At 42.2% G+C, this 12778-nt stretch overlaps 1 protein-coding gene across 5 annotated transcripts in view; it reads right to left on the reverse strand.

Annotated features, from left to right (window-relative positions):
- The window catches only part of LOC122563241 (protein phosphatase 1 regulatory subunit 12B-like), a 288710-nt gene that overhangs the window by 109055 nt on the left and 166877 nt on the right, over positions 1-12778 (reverse strand). The window lies entirely within an intron of this gene.

Raw genomic sequence — 12778 nt, forward strand, 5'->3', positions numbered from 1 at the left:
ACGTACAGTTTCAATAAAAGGGAGGAAAAACTCTTGCTTTATGAAAGTCTTGGTGCTTGTAAACAGAAATAACTGCTTGACCACTGCTGCATTACATCAAGTGATGTATATCATTGCATCTGTCATTAAATGAATCAAGCAACAATACACATTGCCACAGTTGTATTATGCGTTGTGTTTTCTAATTTAGCTTTTCATTTAAATAACATGAACGATTCTTACAACTCAGAAGTCAAACACAAATGCAGTGAAAGGCTGAAAGAAATTTAAAATGGAAATATAAATCGAACAAGCAGGACTTGTCTGCTAGAATTGGATATGATGGAATCTGAGAGTGAAAGAGCCAAAGTCACTGTGGACACATAGCTTAAAATACCAAAAGCCAATGCAGATAACAAGCTTCAACAATCTTAATATACTTTCAATAGGAAACAAACACGAATCCTCTTGTTCATGCAAAGGTCAAACATGCACATCTTTTAATCCTGAAATCCTTCCTTTCCACAGACAAAATGCTAAATTTGACTCCAACATTGTGGCAATAATTTGATAGTCACGCATCCAATAAATAAGCGGAAAAAGGGTAATTACAATTAGTGCATATTCCTCCAGTACGGTCACTGGCTGAAGCTGCAGAAAGCTTTCATGGCTGACCATATTGACATCAGCCTTATCTGAATAAGATTAGTTTAGGACCATTAACAAAGTCTTTTATAGTAAGATGACAACAAACTGCACACTGTCAGTAACAGAAGTGAGTGACCTTCTACTCTTGCAAGTATTCAACTTTCATCTGCACATCCATATTAGGAAATGTAAGCAACTGACAGAAGGACAAATGAATGAGTGACAATTTACATCATGCTTTTATCAGTGTAGTCTGCCATTCATGATACCAGTAACAACTTCAAAGACCAACATACAAATTAGGAGCAGGATAGGCCATTCAGCTCCACCATGCCTGTTCTGTCATGCACTTAGATCACGGTTGTCCATCCCCTTGCTTGGCAAGAACTAATCCCTGCTTCCATGCCCTTTTGGAGGGAGCGTTCCAAAGACGTGTGACCCTCAGAAATAATTTCTCATCTTTACCTGAAATGGGTATTTCTTTTCTAAATCACAGGACCCTTAGTTCTAAAATCTCCCACAAGAGGAAATATCTTTTCGATATACATCCTGTCAAGACCACACAAGATCTTACATGCTTCAGTCAAGCCACCACATACTTATCTAAACTTCAGTAAGTACAAATATGCCTGTCCAACCTTTCTTCACAACACAGTCTGACATTCCAGGTATCAGTCTAATAAACCTTGCCTGAATGGCTTCCAACCAATTACAAACTTTCTTCAATAAAGGAGACTCATAGTATACACAATACTCCAGGTTATCTCATCAGCCCCTGCATAACTGAAACATAACCACTTGTACTTTTTGCATTCAATTCTCTTCATAATAAACAACAACATTCTATCATTTTCCTAATTACTGAATGTACCTGTATACTGATCTTATGTTTGAAATTTTTCTTGTGGCACAGCAGTAATGTCCTCAACTTCAAGCCAGAGGTTCAGGTTCAAGTCCGACCTCAAGAGGGAAGTCCACGAGTGTAAATCATAACATGTCCAAACCGAGTGATAAAAGAAAATGTTGCAATTTATGCACCTGGACAACCAGATCGCGAACGTGCCCCTCCATTTAGATAATATGCTTTGATTTTATTTTTCTTGCAAATTCCACATTTTTCACATCATACTCCATTTATCAGATGTTTGCCCATTCACTTAAGCCACCTTTATCACATTGCACCCTCAAGCCTCTTCCATAAAATATTTCCAAAAAACATCTTTGTTATCAATAGTTCTAGTAAGCACACATTTGAACATGGCATCCAAGTCATTTACATAAACCAGAAAAAGTTGTGACCACAGCATTGATACCTGTAGCACACCACTCACTGCATCTTGTCAACCAAAAAAGATCCATATGCCTACTATTTCCTGTTAGGCAGACAACATTCTATACATGTCACAATATGTATAGAACCTCAGGCGGCACAGTGGCTAGCACTGCTGCCTCACAGTGACAGGGACCAGAGTGTGATTCCACCCTCAGGAAACTGCGTGGAGTTTCCACATTCTCCCTGCGTCTGCATGGGTTTCCTCCAGGTGCTCCGGTTTCCTCTCTCAGTCCAAAGACGTGCAACCTAGATGAATTGGCCATGTTAAATTGCCCATAATGTTCAGGGATGTGTTGGTTAGGTGCATTGGTCAGGGGAAATATAGACTAATAGGGTAGGGGAATGGGTCTGGATAGGATACTCTTCAGAGGGTCAGTGTGGACTTATTGAGCCAAATAGCCTGTTTCCACAATGTAGGGATTCTATGATTCCACATCACCCTCTACACCATAATCTCTTATTTTCCATTATAACCTTTGATGCAGATCTTATCAAATGTTTTCTGGGAATTTAAGTATAGTACATCCACTCATTCCCCTTAATCAGTGGCTAGCACTGCTGCCTCGCAGCACCAGGGACCCAGGTTCGATTCCAGTCTCAGGTGATTGCCTGTGTGGAGTTTGCACATTCTCCCTGTGTTTACGTGGGTTTCCTCCGGGTGCTCCTGTTTCCTCCCACAGCTTAAAGATGTGCAATTCAGGTGAATTGGCCATGCTAAATTGGTTATAGTGATAGGTGCATTAGCAGGGAGTAGGAGAATTGGCCATGCTAAATTGGTTATAGTGATAGGTGCATTAGCAGGGAGTAGGAGAATGGGTCTGGATGGGTTACTCTTCAGAGAGTCGGTGTGAACTTGTTGGGCCGAAGGGCTGTTTCCGCACTGTAGGGAATCTAATATAATCTTAATCCATAAATGCTACTTCTTCTAAAGAACTCTAATAGCCAAACAATTTACAAGGGATGGCATAACACCAACAGAAAATGTTGGACTGAATCTTTCTGCTGGTTGCAGAAGTAGTAACTATAACTGAAGATTTTGAAACAAAGAAAACAACGTTGTGAAATGCTTTTCTTAAACCGGTCCCAGTGAAATCACAAACTGCTGTGATGAATTCTTCCTTTATAATCTTTATTTGTGCAGCAGAAGCCAGCATTTCTGAGAGATGTAACATTCAGAGCACGCTCCGGTCCAAGGGGCTGTTCCAAAGTAATAGTCACATGTAAATCTGGTTAGATGCAAGGTTTTCTACAGGTCATTTAGGACCGTTCATCAAAGAGGAGTTTAAAGGTTAAAGTCAGTGAATATGAGAGACTGGCCTTGTAAAATAAAGAACACTACATGCAACCTGAAACGTAAAAAGAGGAGCAAACTCCAAATATTACCAATACAGAAAGCATGAAAACATTAATGAAAAAATTGAATGATCAAAATGTACAAAATGATCACTGTGAAATATTTGCTTAAGGACGACAGGCAATTTTACTAGCTGAAAGGCAAAGATAGGTTTTAAAAATCCAGGTGATGTAAAGAGGTGACACAAAAAGAGACAGAGTTAAGCCACAGGATTTCAAACATTTACTCACTGCTGAATTCCTAGCCTCTGACCTACTCTTGTAGCCACTATATTTATACGACTAGTCAGTTTCTTGTCAATGGTAATGCTCAGATTACCATTCCAGCCTCGGCTGACTGTGTGGAGTTTGCACATTCTTCCCATGTCTGCGTGGGGCTCCTCCATGTACTCCAGTTCCCCCCCATAGTCCAAAGATGTGCGGATTCAATTATGGTAATACAACTGAAATTCAACAGACCATCGTGACATTGTCACTAATTGGAGATGGTCATTGTCTGGCATTTTCTGTAGCCTGAATGTTGCTTGCAACCTGGATAATGTCCAGGTCTTGCTGTAATTGGACATGGACTGCTTTTATGTCTGAGATATTGGAACCGGTGTTCAACATTTCGCTGAGGGCTGCACACATCTCCAGTTCTGATAGAGGGAAAGTCATTTGTGAAGCAGCTGAAAACTTTAGGGGCAAGAACACTCCCCAAAGAAACTCCTAGATGATGCCCTGGAGCTGAGACAACTGACCTCCAACGACCCTATCCATCTTCCTTTGTGCCAGACACAACTCCAACCAGAAGAGAGCCTTTCTCAAGTCCCCTTTGCTAAAGTTTTGCTAAGACTTCATGATTACACACTCCGTCAAATGTGCCCTTGAAGTCAAGGGCTGTCACTCTCATTTAATCTCTGTAAATCAGCTCTTTCGTCCATGTTTGAACCAAGGCTAAATGAGATCAGGCTCAGAGGAGGCAGTAATTGATGGGATTTATGCTGCTTTGTATGTCTAGGCCACCTGAGCAAATATCCACATTGCTGGGTAGATGCGAGTATTGTAGCTGTATTGGAATAGCATGGCAAAGGACAAAGGAAGTTCAGTCCCTCTTACTGTAGTCAGAATCTTGTCAGGGCCCAAAGCCTTTGCAGTATCCAGTGCCTCCAACCATTTCTTGATATCATGTGGAGTGACTCAAATCAGATGCTGACTGGCATCTTTGTTGCTGAGGACATTTGGAGGAGACTAAATTAGATCAAAGGCTCAGCATGTTGTGCTGAAGATTGCTGTGAGTACTTTAGCCTTATCTTTTGCACTGATGTGATGGAGAACCCATCTTTGACGATGGGGAAATTTGTACAACCTAATTCTCCAATGAGTTGTTTGATTGTCTGCTACCATTCATCACTGCATGTGGCAGACCACAGCTTAGATCTGTTGGTCATGGAATCACTCAACTTTGTCTATAATTTGCTGCTTATGCTGTCTGGTGCACAAATAGTCCTGTTTTGTAACTTCACCATTGTACCAAGGTTCAATGGTTTGATGGTAACAATGAAGTGGAAGATATTCCAGGCAAGGAAATTGCAGATTGTATGATTTTACCGCTAATGGCCTACAATGCACACACAGCCCAGACATGAATTGCTAGATTTGTTCAAAGTCTGTCCCATTTTCTTCTGTGATAGTGACACACACCACAATACAAGATATTCTCAAACTGAGGCAGGACTTCGTCTCCAAGCAGACTGCGGTGTGATCACTCTTACTTATACTGTCATGGACAGATGATTCTGCAGTCGAGAATGTGGTGCTGGAAAAGCACAGGTCAGGCAGCATCCGGGGAGCAGGATAATCGACATTTCGGGCAAAAGCCCTTCATTCTTGATCGAAACGTCAAATTTCCTAGTCCTTGGATGCTGCCTGATCTGCTGTGCCTTCCCAGCACCCCACACTCAACTCTAATCTCCGGTATCTGCAGTCCTCACTTTGTCTAGATGATTCTGCAGCAGACAGACTAGTGAGGATGAGGCCAAGTACGTTTTCCCTTAACCACCTGCCACAGATCCAGTCTGGCAGAAATGTTCTTTAGTGTTGCTGGTGGTGGACATCAAAATCCCCCTTGTAGAGTATATTTGAGCCCTTGCCATCCTCCAAGTGTTGCTCAACATGGGGAAGCCCTGATTCATCAGGTGAGGGATGACAGCACATGGTAATCATCACCCTTACCTGATGCCATGAAACGTCATGTGTCAATGTATTGACAAGTGGCCGGAAATGAACATGATCTATCTGGGCAATTTTCCACATTGCCAGGTAAATGCCATGGTGGCAATTATATTGGAAAAGCATGGCTAGGCATGTGTCTCATTCTGGAACATGTCTTCAGAACTATTGGCAGAATGTGCCCAGCGCTCTAACCTTCGCAGTATTCTCTGCCTTCAGCAATTTCTTGAAATCTGAGTGAATTGGATTGGGGGGTAGAGCAGCTCCTGTGTCAGTTTATATGCCATTGCTTCTAATCAATTCATTATGCTAAACTTTATTCCATAACTATGGGGATTTTGATATAACAGGCTCACTAGAATAATAAATTGCTACAAGAAATTGCAGCAAATTTCCATTTTGCTTTCTAGGTCATGGTGTTCTCAACTCCACTTAATCTTCAGCCTCTGGAAATTCAAATTATGACTTGAGACCCAGTTGTGATTGTCTGGTAATGGAAAATAGTTTGTCTAAAGAAATTGGTGTTTCTTAATAACCAATTGGGCTACATTGTATGGGTAGCTGATGTAAAGTTACATTACCATTTCTGTATATTTGAATATTTAATGTGATTCAAAATATAATTTCTGTGGCTCAAGCAAAAGGTTAGCTGCAAAGACATGAGTTTTTGTAAGGCTGTCCATTAACAACTTTAACAATGTGGCCTGGATTCTCCTAAAGCAGTTTAGAATCCCTGGACAGGATTTCACTGCCAGTGGCACATAAATAGCACCTGTCTTGTGCTTGTTAGAGTTTGCACGTTCTCCCAGTGTCTGCGTGGGTTTCCTCCGGGTGCTCCGGTTTTCTCCCACAGTCCAAAGATGTGCAGGGCCAGGTGAATTGGCCACACTAAATTGCCCGAAGTGTTAGGTAAGGGGTAAATGTAGGGGTATGGGTGGGTTTCGCTTCGGCGGGTCGGTGTGGACTTGTTGGGCCGAAGGGCCTGTTTCCACACTGTAATGTAATCTAATCTAAAACATTTTACTGTTTTTTTTTCACTCAACTTTCCTTTCAATCAATTACTAAAAAAGTGCAACAACCCAACTTGAAAGACTTTGTTTTAAATATGAAGGAATAAGACTCCACACTTCATAGTCAATTTTCAAAGACAGAGAGGTTGCCTGACAGGAAAGAATGTTCACCATGCTGTTAAAGTCTACTTACATTGGGACAGATGAGTATTAATCGTTTCTCATAAAGTATATCGTACAGTAATGTCGTGACATTTCATGCATTTCCTTGCTGAATCTCTTGAGGCACTGTTGTAGGAGGGTATCTCTGACAGCAACTTCCTCATTTTCACATTTAGTGATAACGACGTGTGAAGTTGCTGTGTAATTTACATACTATTAACAATGAGTGCTATAAGCCTTTTACTTTTGTTACACAATCTGCTCATTATTATTGCAGTACTTTTGTATATAAAATTCTTTCGGGATATATGGTGACTCAAGGTTGCCTTGCAATCATTCATTACTATTCGATTGACTTTGTCATGATTTTATCTATCTACTTTGGAAGAAACTTGCAAAATAATAGATTCATGATTGAACAATTGGTTCTTTACCATGGGCTTTGAAGACTTTTAGAATGGCTTCATTGTGGAGGGGGAAACTCTGCTTTTCTGCATCGGGTTTTTACAAATACATTAAGGACAAAAGGCAACTCAGGGTCGAATAGGGCCCCTCAAAGATCAGCAAGGTCGTCTTTGCGTGGAGCCACAGAAGATGGGGGAGATACTAAACAAATATTTTGCATAGACTGTAGGAAATAGATGGTGACGCCTTGCAAAATGTCCATATTACAGAGGAAGAAGTGCTGGATATCTTGAAACACACAAAAGTGGATAAATCTCCAGGACCTGATCAGGTGTACCCTAGAACTCTGTGGGGTGCTAGGAAAGTGATTGCTGGGTCCCTTGCTGAAAAATTTGTATCATCGATAGTCACAGTTGAGGTGCCAGATGACTGGAGGTTGGCTAACGTGGTGCCACTATGAAAGAAAGGTGGTAAGGGCAAGCCAGGGAACTTCAGTCCGGTGAGCCTGATGTCGATGTTGGGCAAGTTGTTGCAGGGAATCCTGAGGGACAGGATGTACATGTATTTGGAAAGGCAAGGACTGATTAGGGATAGTCAACATGGCTTTGTGCATGGGAAATCATGTCTCACTTCTTCAAAAAACTCAACCAAGTTTCTAACAAAGAGGACTGATGAGGGCAGCGCGGTGGACGTGAGCTATATGGGATTTCAGTAAGGCATTCGGCAAGGTTCCCCATGGGAGACTGATTAGCAAGGTTAAATCTCATGGAATATAGGGAGAACTAGCTATTTGGATGCAGAACTGGCTCAAAGGTTGAAAGACAGGGGATGGTGTTGGAGGATTGTTTTTCAGACTGGAGGCCTGTGACCAGTGGAGTGCCACAAGGATCGGTGCTGGGTGCACTACTTTTCGTCATGTATATAAATGATTTGGATGTGAGCATAAGAGGTATAGTTAGTAAGTTTGCAGATGATATCACTATTGGAGGTGTATTGGACAGCAAAGAAGGTTACTTCAGATTAGAATGGGCTAAGGAGTGGCAGATGGAGTTTAATATAGATAAATGCGAGGTGCTGCATTTTGGGAAAGCAAATCTTAGCAGGACTTATACACTTAATGGTAAGGTCCTAGGGAGTGTTGCTGAATAAAGAGATCTTGGAGTGCAGGTTCATAGCTCCTTGAAAGTGGAGTCACAGGTAGATAGGATAGTGAAGAAGTCGTTTGGTATACTTTCTTTTATTGGTCAGAGGAGTTGGTAGGTCATGTTGCGGCTGTACAGGACATTGGTTAGGCCACTTTTGGAATATTGCGTGCAATTCTGGTCTCCTTCCTATCGGAAGCATGTTGTGAATCTTGAAAGGGTTCAGAAAAGATTTACAAGGATGTTGCCAGTGCTGGAGAATTTGAGCTGTAGGGAGAGGTTGAATGGGCTGAGGTTGTTTTCCCTGGAGCATTCGAGGCTGAGGGGTGATCTTTCAGAGGTTTATAAAATCATGAGGGGCATGGATAGGATAACTAGACAAAGTCTTTTCCCTCGGGTGGGGGAGTCCAGAACTAGACAGCATTGATTTTGGGTGAGAGGGGAAACATATAAAGGACATCTAAGGGGCAACTTTTTCACACAGAGGGTGGTGTGTGTGTGGAATAAGCTGCAGAGGTGGTGGAGGAGGCAGGTACAATTGCAACATTTGAAAGGCATCTGGATGGGTATATGAATAGGAAGAGTTTGGAGGGATATGGGTCAGGTGCTGGCAAGTGGGACTAGATTAGATTGGGATATCTGGTTGGCATAGAAGAGTTTGGCAGAAGGGTCGGTTTCTGTGCTGTACATCTCTACGACTCTATGGCTGAAGAGTGGCATCTGTGCTTTTGGGGACACAGAAGGAAACAGAAATGGATTATCCTATTGGCACTTCTGGCTGAAGATGGATACAATAGTCTTGACTTTTACACTGGTGCGCCTGCCTTCCTCATCATAGAGGATGAGGATATTTGTGGACTCTTCTCAAATTGTTTAGTGTCCACCATCATATAGCCATGGATAGTGATGTCCAAAATATTGCATCCTGAGATACTGTGTCAAAGAACAAAGAACAGTACAGTATAGGAATAGGTCCTTTGCCCCACCAAGACTGTGCCAACACACGATGTCTTTCCGAACTAAAAACCTTTGTCTCTATGTGGTTCATATCCCTCTATTCCTGCCTATTTTGATCTGTCAAAATGCTTCAAACTATGCTGCTGAATGTGCCTCCACTACCTACTTTGACAGTGTATTCCAGGCACTTATCACCCACTGTGCTAAAAACAAAACTTGTCCCCTTTTACCTTTAAGGCATGTCTCCTAGTAAGTAACACTGTTGGCCAGGGAAAAAGAATCTTGACTATCCATTCTATCTATGCCTCTCATAATTGTGTAGACTTCTATCAGGTCACCCCTTATCCTTTAACTTTCAAGTGAAAACAAACCAATCTCTCCTCATAGCTAATACCCTCTAAACCAGGCAACAACAGTTTGGTAAATCATTTCTGTACTCTTTCCAAAGCCTCCAAATCCTTCTGGTTGTGTGAAGACCAGAACTGTACACAATATTCCAAATGTGGTCTAACTGAAGTTCTGTACAGCTGCAAAATGACTTGCCAATTTTTACACCCTATGCCTCGAATGATGAAGGCAAGCATGCTATATGCCCTCTTCAGCACTCATGGGCACACTTGTGTTGCCACTTTCAGGGAACTGTGGACCTGTATGCCTAGATGCCCCTCTATGCTATTTCTAGGAATAAAAGAATGACTAGGGGAGGAATAGGTCCAGTCAAGGATAGTAGTGGGAAGTTGCGTGTGGAGGCTGAAGAGACTGGGGAGACACTGAATGAATACCTTTCGTCAGTATTCACTCAGGAACAGGACACTGTTGCCGATGTGAATACTGAGTCACAATTAAATAGAATGAATGGCTTTGAGGTATGTAGGGAAGAGGTGTTGGAAATTCTGGAAAGGGTGAAAATAGGGAAGTCCCCTGGGCCTGATGGCATTTATCCTAGGATTCTCTAGGAAGCAAGGGAGGAGATTGCAGAGCCATTGGCCTTGATTTTTATGTCCTCGTTGTCTACAGGAGTAGTGCCAGAAGACTGGAGACTAGCAAATGTGGTTCCCTTGTTCAAGAAGGGGAGCAGGGATAACCCTAGTAACTATAGGCCGGTGAGTCTCACTTCTGTTGTGGGCAAAGTCTTAGAGAGAACTGTAAGGGATAGGATTTATGAACATCTGGATAGGAATAATGTGATCAAGGATAGTCAGCATGGTTTTGTGAAGGGCAGGTCGTGCCTCACAAACCTTATTGAATTCTTTGAAAAGGTGACTAAGGAGGTGGACGAGGGGAAAGCGGTAGATGTGGTGTATATGGATTTTAGTAAGGCGTTTGATAAGGTTCCCCATGGTAGGCTACTTCAAAAAATACGGAGGTATGGCATTGAGGGTGAGTTGGAGGTTTGGATTAGGAATTGGCTGGCTGGAAGAAGACAGAGGGTAGTAATTGATGGTAAAGGTTCATCTTGGAGTGCCGTTACTAGCGGTGTTCCGCAAGGATCTGTTTTGGGACCATTGCTGTTTGTCATTTTTATAAATGACCTGGAGGAGGGGCTAGAAGGTTGGGTGAGCAAGTTTGCGGATGATACGAAAGTCGGAGGAGTTGTTGACAGTGAGGAAGGATGTGGCAGGTTACAGCGGGATATAGATAAGCTGCAGAACTGGGCAGAAAGGTGGCAAATGGAGTTCAATGTAGCTAAGTGTGAGGTGATTCACTTTGGTAAGAGTAACAAAAAGATGGGGTACTGGGCTAATGGTCGGATACTTGGTAGTGTGGATGAGCAGAGGGATCTTGGTGTCCATGTACACAGATCTTTGAAAGTTGCCACCCATGTAAATAGTGCCGTGAAGAAGGCATATGGCGTACTGGCTTTTATTGGTAGAGGAATTGAGTTCCGGAGTCCTGAGATCATGTTGCAGTTGTATAAGACTCTGGTGCAGCCGCATCTGGAGTATTGTGTGCAGGTTTGGTCCCCATACTATAGGAAGGACGTGGAGGCATTGGAACGGGTGCAGAGGAGGTTTACCAGGATGTTGCCTGGTATGGTAGGAAGATCGTATGAGGAAAGGCTGAGGCACTTGGGGTTGTTTTCATTGGAGAAAAGAAGGTTTAGGGGTGACTTGATAGAGGTGTACAAGATGATTAGGGGTTTAGATAGGGTTGACCGTGAGAACCTTTTTCCACGTATGGAGTCAGCTATTACGAGGGGGCATAGCTTTAAATTAAGGGGTGGTAGGTATAGGACAGATTTTGGGGTAGGTTCTTTACTCAGCGAGTCGTGAGTTCATGGAATGCCCTGCCAGTAGCAGTGGTGGACTCTCCCTCTTTATGGGCATTTAAGCGGGCATTGGATAGGCATATGGAGGATAGTGGGCTAATGTAGGTTAGGTGGGCTTGGATCGGTGCAACATCGAGGGCCAAAGGGCCTGTACTGCGCTGTAGTCTTCTATGTTCTACTAGTTCAGCCATCTACCATATACATCATTTTGCATCAGATCCTCCAAAACATTCATATTTGTCTGGATTGAACTCCATCTGCCATTGCTCTGTCCTATAAACACACATATATATCTGATCCCCTGGCAATGCTCCTCACCAAACTGTAGCTCCCCCAATCTCTGCATCCTCTACAAACTTTAAATCAGGCCATCTTCATTCTCCTCCAAATCATATACACATACATTTTATTTATCTATATATATAAAACACACATACATACATACATAGATATAAATGTAAAAAAACAGCAGAGCTCCCAGCACTGATCCCTATGGATCTCCATTGGTTACAGATTTCCAATCAGAAAAACAGCCTTCCACTGCTAGTTCGTTTTCTATGACTAAGCCACTTTAGTATTCATCTTAACAAATCATAGCAGATCTATGTCACTTCATCTTTTGTATCAGTCTGCCATGAGACCTTGTCAAAGGCCTCAGTGAAGTTCATGTAAACAACTAACATCCTGTCCTCATCCATCATCTTTGTCACTTTCTCAAAAAACTTAATCAAGTTGAGTGTCACAACCTTCCCCACACAAAGCCATGCTGCCTATTCTCAATAAATTCATATAAAACCTATCCCTAAGAATCTTTTCCAACAATTCCCCGATTACTGTGATGCAAGGCTCACTGGCCTATAATAATCCTGGATTATCCCTGCTGCCCTTTATCAACAAAGTAACAACACTGGCTATTCTCTCGTCCTCTGGGACATCTCCAGTGACTAAAGGAGATACAAAGATTTGTGCAAGGCCCCATCAATTTTGTCAGCATTCTGGTATAGTTCCTATCAGATAGGTCATAGAGACTTGTCTAGCTTGATACTTTTTAAAAACACTCAACACCTCTTCCTTTTTTTAAAGTGACATGCCCAAGAATATCAACATCCCCCTCTCGAGACTCACCATGCACCATGTCCTTCTCCTTTGTGAATACCGATGACAAGTATTTATTAATGACATCATTCATTTCCACAGACAAATTTCAGCTTTGTCCTCAATTGGACCTATCCTTCCACAACTTACCTTCTTGCTCCTTATGTAAGCATAAAATGCCTTCAGATTTTTCATAATCCTGTTTGGCAAAGAC

The sequence above is a fragment of the Chiloscyllium plagiosum genome, unplaced genomic scaffold, assembly GCF_037043375.1.
Source record: "Chiloscyllium plagiosum isolate Xiang-an unplaced genomic scaffold, Cpla_swu_hap1 HiC_scaffold_26, whole genome shotgun sequence".
Lineage (NCBI taxonomy): Eukaryota > Metazoa > Chordata > Chondrichthyes > Orectolobiformes > Hemiscylliidae > Chiloscyllium > Chiloscyllium plagiosum.